At 55.4% G+C, this 6,595-nt stretch overlaps 1 protein-coding gene across 1 annotated transcript in view; it reads right to left on the bottom strand.

Annotated features, from left to right (window-relative positions):
* The window catches only part of PDGFRB (platelet derived growth factor receptor beta), a 41,858-nt gene extending 39,828 nt beyond the window's left edge, over positions 1-2,030 (bottom strand). Inside the window, exon 1 of the mRNA XM_032158342.2 lies at positions 1,582-2,030. The gene's annotated coding sequence lies outside the window, so the exon portion shown is untranslated. The remainder of the gene's footprint in view (positions 1-1,581) is intronic.
* Positions 2,031-6,595: the final 4,565 nt, after the last annotated feature.

Below are 6,595 nucleotides of genomic sequence, written 5' to 3' on the forward strand. Positions count from 1 at the left end.
TGGAGGAGCCACACGATGTCCTGGAAGGGCACCTGTGAGAAGGCTGGAGGCCTGGGTTCTAGTCTCACACTTGGGAGCAGAAGGTCTTCAGTGAGCTCCTCCGCCCTTTCACCAGGACATTTTCTCAGCCACACTGCCTATCCAGGGCTGGGCACTGGGGGCAGAGCACAGGATGGGGAAACCTTAAACCTTTCCCCAGGAGAAAGTGCAGCCTCAGGTCTGACTGCTGGGGCCTGAACAATCTCTGATGAACAAACAGAACATAAACACATCACCAACAGGGGAGGGCCAAGTAACATGGCTTCAGCACAAAGCGCAGGGCTAGCACTTGGAAGACAGGAAGAACCTGGGAAGGCTGCCTGGAAGAGGTGGAGTACGGAATATCCCTGAAAGAAAAGTGATGAGGAAGGGCATTCCAGGAAGGGGGAAGAGGGAGGGCAAATGCCCACAAGCAGGATGGTGCGCATTCCTTCTGGGAATTCTGGGATCTGACTGGCGGGAACAAAAGGCCCAAGTTTGGAGTAATGGGGCACGGGGAGATTCCAACCTCTCCAGGCTGTGCCACTTACTAGCTGTGTGGCTACAGTTACGTGGCTGTGTGAGCCTCAAGTTCCTCATGTATAAAACGGAGGTAAAAACAGTCGCTGCCTCTGGGGTTGCTGGTGAGCATTACATGAGATCAGTCTCATAAAGCACTCAGCACAGTCACGGCGTGCAGTAAGTGTCAAGCAGTGGCAGCCTCTGTTAGGAGCTGGGACTTTCTCCAGGCACTGGGGAGCCATAGGCGGATCCTGGGCAGGGAGGTGGTGTGATTGGATTTATGCTTTAGAATGGCATGGAGAAGGGGTAGAGTCCAGAAGGAGGGAGACAACGAGGAGGCCTGAGCAGCTGCCTGGGACCAAGGGAAATGGCCCAGTGGCTGACCCCTTCTTCACAGAGGAGCCCCCAGATCTGACAGCCAGGTCCCAGCCCCCGGCCCCAGCAGCATGACCGCTAGGGGTTTGCCATGGCCGCCCATCACCCTCGAACTTTCCTAGCCCTCAAACTTTTCTAGCTGCTGGGGGTTTAGAAGGATATCTTAGGAATCTAGAAAATTTGCAAATCCATTTAAATCCCCAAAGGTTGCCTGGCGGCTGACTGGCCTACAGCCAGACTGATTCTTAGAAACAAGGCTTGGGCCAAGGAACAGTGGCTATGGTCCTGAGGTCCCCAGTCCCCTGCTATCTGTGTACCCTGCCTGCCTTCTCCCAATTTCCCTCTCTCGCTCTTCCCAGCTCTCTCCACTCCCCATTGACTGTGCTGTGCTTTGGAGGCCCCCAGTCAGCACCCAGAAACCCCTGAGGGTTGTTTGATGAAAGCAGGGGCAGCAGGGATGATGAGGTGGAGGCCACTCACCCCAGAGCAGGGAAAAGGAGAAAACTGGCTCCTCCAGCCCTGACATCACCCACAGTCTCCCAGCTTCCTCTCATCTGGTTTTGTTAAAAATATCTTCCTTTTTTTTCCCCTCCCACTCAAAGAGATGCAGGTTAGGGCAAAGGGACAGGGCATGGGGCTGGGGTTCCCACTTTTTCCAGCACTTACCTTGCTGCTGATGGCTTCTGGTGTGGGCACAGTTCCAGCCTCTGGACAGTCACCCCTTCCAGGAAGTCCTCCTTACTGCCCTCTCCCCGTTATCAGAAAGACTGCCGGTCCCAGAGTGGGTAACACCTGGGTAGAAGGACAGGCAGGACCGGTGCAGGCTCCTGAAGACTCAGGAGAACAGAGGGATGGAGGAAGAGGGCTGCTGCAGGGGAGAGGAGCGGCCCAGCTTCGCCTCACTCCCCAAGCATCCTTCGGGAGGAGCAGAGCCGTCAGAGGGGCCGCCCTGGGTCTGGCTGTCTGCGTTGGGCAGGGCGAGCGCAGGCTGCTGCTGGGCAGCTGGGCTGAGGGGCCGGCTCTCTCCTCCTCCTTGTTGATCTCCTCTCTGGCTCCAAGTTGCTCACAGAGCGATCCTGGGTCCCAGATAGGGCGGGCAGTCACTGCTGGCTGCTGGCAGCCTCAGGAGCTCACACCACTGTGGGCTTCCATGCCCCCCCTTCCCCCGCCACTTTGGGGGAAAGGCTGCAGGGTGGCTTCTGATTGGCCCAGCTGGGAGAAGGGGGGGTGGTGGGGCAGGGAGGGTGGACGCGTGCGTCTGTTTTCAATTTCAGTTTTTTTTTTCCCCTCTCTCTTTCTTTTCCCCCAAGTTTCTTGTTTTTCTTCTTTTCCCTCTGCTTACTCCCTCCCGTCGCCCGTTCTCTCAGGATGTGAGGGGATGCTTAGAAATTCCACAGCCCACGCCAGCCGCCAGCCGCTGAGTCACTTTTGTCAAAGAGTGGCCTGGGCCCCACTTTCCCGATGCCCATCTCGGGTGGCGGCCTCCCCTTGTCATGGCACCCATGGAGATCATTTCTCAGTGCCTCAGTTTCCCCATCTGTAAAGGAGACTCTGATCATCTCTGTGGTTGATTCAGTCAACCTTCATTCATTGAACAAGCATACTGAGCACTTACTACATTCTAACACTGTACTGAGGGCGGGGGACAGTAGCAAGACATGGTCCTGACCTCAGAAGCACCCAGGCTAGTGAGCGAGATATTCACTGGGCAAGCAGGTGCCTGGTGGGCAGACAGGAGGCTGAGAGTGCATTTAGAAGGACCCCTAATGGAAGCCTGAGAGAATCAGAGAGCACTGTTGAGAAGAGGTGATGTGGAAGAGATGGAAAGATCCTCCAAGATGATCAGCCATTTTTCAGAGGACAAACCAAGGCCCAGGGGTGAATTGGCACAGAGAGGGAACGTGATTTGGTCAAGGTCATCCAGCACAGATCGGATATCTCTGGATATTGACAGATACATTCCTTTTCGCGTCTCAAAGCCCCTGGGGTGCAAGGAGAGGATTATTTGCCCCATTTTATAGATGGGGACACTGAGGCCCAGAGGAGCAAAATAAGCTTCCCAAGCTTACACAGCAATGGCAGAGCTGGGGCAGAACTAGGTCTCATAAGACACATGATGGAAGAGACACAAGTCATCTGACCCCCACCCGAGACCCCTATTCCAGTGTGGATGAACCCCCTGCCCTGCTTTCTTTCTAGGTTCCCCCTATGGCTCTTTCATTCAGTCACTCAACAAGATACTTTCTTTTTTTTTACGTTTCTTGAGACGGAGTCTTGCTCTGTCTCCCAGGTTGGAGTGCAATGGTGCAGTCTAGGCTCACTGCAACCTCTGCCTCCCAGGTTCAAGTGATTCTCCTGCCTCAGACTCCCAAGTAGCTGGGATTACAGGTGCACACCACCACACCCGGCTATTTTTGCATTTTTTGTAGAGACGGGGTTTCACCATGTTGGCCAGGCCGGTCTCAAACCCCTGACTTCATGATCCACCCACCTCGGCCTCCCAAAGTGCTGGGATTACAGGCTTGAGCCACCGCGCCCGGCCTCAACAAGATACTTTCAAGTATCTGTTTTGTTCCATTTCCATTCTCTGGCTCTCCTTTCCCAACAGGGTCTGCCAAGACTCCTCCAGTTCCCCCGGTTGGGTCTCTTCTTCCACCCTCAGCTTCTCAGATCAGAAGACATCTCCAGTTACAGACTCCTAGCCCTCAGATGGCAAAGGGCATTATTTTAGAAGGGCATATAGAGTGGGCTTACCACCCCTGCTCCCACTACTGCCCACACGGGGCAACTGAATTCCAGAGGGTGAAGAAAGGTGTCCCAGGTGACACAGGTAGAGGCTGGCTCTGCCCTCCTTCCACTCTTCCCTCTGCGCCACTAAGTCTTTCCTCCTCAGCTTCCCCCAGGCCCCTGTTCACAGAGCAGAGGATTTGCCTGAGTTGGGATTCCATGCCCACCACAGTCAAGTATCTTGCAATCATTTCTTGGTCTAGTCCCAATTGGGATTGCCCAGCAGAGCATCTGGGCTGGACCACACCGAAGGAGAAGTGTTCTCAGACTGGTTCCCTGCCACGGGTTGGGGACCATAAGAGTACCCCGAGAGAGGGGGCCTGGCCAGGTCTTTGTGGCAGCAGGGAAATAGGGGAATGTGAAAAGATCCCACAGGCCACAAGGTCAGGCTTGCACAAGGATTTCTTTTGCCCAAAGACTCTGTCAGAAATTTACGACTCCCCTCCTAGCATCTGCCTGGGACATTCACCTCTGAATCCTTGGCTGACCCTCTGCAGCCAGGCCAGCTTGGGGGAAGCCAGGAGACACACCAACCCCCTAGTCCCCAAAGAAGCTAGTCTGGGAGTCAGAAGACCCAGCCACAGACTTATCAGGAGACCTTGAATAGGTCCCTTGCCCTGCCTGAGCCTCGGTTTCCCTATCTGTACATAACAGGTGTGGACTCATTGTGCTACAAGGCCCTTGGGATGGTCTGTCTGCAATTTCCCTTAGAGCTGGACTCTAGCAAGGGAGAGGAGGCTGGTGGGCCCTAGGGCAGGGGTACAGCTGGGGGCCAGAGATGCAGCACAGAGGGGAGGGGCAGTTGGCGGTGGCTCCCCTGGGAAGCTGGCGGCCTCCGGTTTCCGGCCAGCCCAGCCGTCCTGAGGCCCATCTGGAATTACTTAGCCCCTACCACCATTAACCCTTGGTGGGCACCAGGACTGTCACTCCTCCTCTCAACTGAGATATGGGTGGGAGGCGCAGAGCTACAGAGAGCACTCCAGGGCACTCACCAAGAGGCAAAAGTGTCATGATTGACAGAGGAGGTTGGAGAGCTAGAGATAGAGCTGGGTTCGAATCCCAGCTGCTCCAGTTTCAAGCTACATGAGCTTAGGCAAGTGACTTAAACTCCTGGGCCTTGGTTTCCTCCTCCGGAAAATGGAGATAAGTCAAAGACTGATTCATAAGACTCTTTGGTTTGTACAAAGGACTTAGTACATTGCCTCAAAGTGTACTAAGTGTACACTATTACTGAAATAGTGAGTTTCCTCATTTGAGCGGCATTCCATCACTGTGTCTTCCTGGGCGGAGCCCTCCCTTTTCTGTGTCTTGGATTCCCCTTGTGCACTCCGCCTTCAGCGGCAATGGACAGAGCACATGCGCAGTGCAGCACCATCACCCTGGGGTGGTCAGCGTGGCCCCCAGCCCCACTGTGGACAGGACAAGCTATGAACATCCTCACACCTACCCAGATACTGGGAACCCAGTTCAGCCTTGGACAATGCTGTCTTGGGGAAGCCTGGGCTGAGAGTAGGTGGGCAGAGCACGGAATGTGGGGAGCCCTGCCTGAGGTGGACTGGGATGGGGTACAGTGGGAGGGGGGGCTCTGGGCCTTAGGGTTCCACACCGCCTTCCCCCACAGCACAGTGGCACACTCAAGAGTTAAATGTCTGGACTCTGATGTTGGCAGCTCCAACCCAGCTCCACCACTTCCCAGCCATGTGATGCTGGGCGATGATATGACCTGAGCTCTCTGAGCCTCAGTACCTTCAACTGTGAAATGGGGACACATGTGCCTACCTCACAGGGTTGTGGAGAGACCTGAATAAGCCATGCCCACAGGCATTCTGTCAAGCCCTCGAGCAAAACAAGGAAGTGCCACAAAAGGTAACTGATCCAGCTGGGCATGGTGGCTCACGCCTGTAATCCCAGCACTTTGGGAGGCCAAGGTGGGTGGATCACCTGAGGTCAGGAGTTTGAGACCAGCCTGGCCAACATGGAGAAACCCCGTCTCCACTAAAAATACAAAATTAGCTGGGTGTGGTGGTGCATGCCTGTAATCCCAGCTACTTGGGAGGCTGAGGCCAGAGAATTGCTTGAACCCGGGAGACAGATGTTGTGGTGAGCTGAGATGGCACCATTGCACTCCAGTCTGGGCAACAAAAGCGAAACTCCGTCTCAAAAAAAAAAAAAAAAAAAAAAAAGGTGACTGATCCTCAGGTGTTACCAAGAGCTGCTGTCATAGAAGTCCACCATCAGGGCTGGAGGGAAGCTCACCAACATGCTCATTTCACAGCCGGTATGACTGAGGCCAGTGATGGAAAGGAACTTGTGCAAGGCCTTGTGATGTGTCAGCCACAGACTGGGACTGGAACCGAGGCTTTCTGTCTAGACTCATAGGCCCATGCTCTTCCCCAGAGGAGGGAACCAGGCTGAACAGACCCCCATGCTAAGGCCCCCCCTCCCCCACCCACGCTTGTCAGAGCCGGAAGTTGCTGCTCTCAGTGGGGCAGGGGGAGGGAACCGGAAAGGGAGCCTGAGTGGGAGAATTCCCAGGAGGCTGCTCAGCCCTCACTCAGGCAGGCCAGCGGCCACCACATCTGGCTCTCCCACGCTCCCGGCTCTGCCCCGACTCCCAGGCTCCCCAGGCAGGGTTGTGGGGTGGGGGTGGGGGGTGATGAGGAAGCAGCACACATATCCCAGGCGCTGACCCAGTCATCTTAGACGTCAGGGCCCTAAGATGTGTCCCTTCTGCTGGCATGGAAACTGAGGCCCAGAGAGTGGAGGGGACTCCTCTGAGGTTCACGGTGGGGCTGAGGGAAGCTAGAATACAGGACTCCTGATCCCCAGCTCAGTGTCCTTCCACCCATGCATGCCCTGAGCAGAGTACGTAGATCCTTGTGCCTGTGGCTGG

Source organism: Hylobates moloch, unplaced genomic scaffold, assembly GCF_009828535.3.
Source record: "Hylobates moloch isolate HMO894 unplaced genomic scaffold, HMol_V3 SCAFFOLD_6, whole genome shotgun sequence".
Lineage (NCBI taxonomy): Eukaryota > Metazoa > Chordata > Mammalia > Primates > Hylobatidae > Hylobates > Hylobates moloch.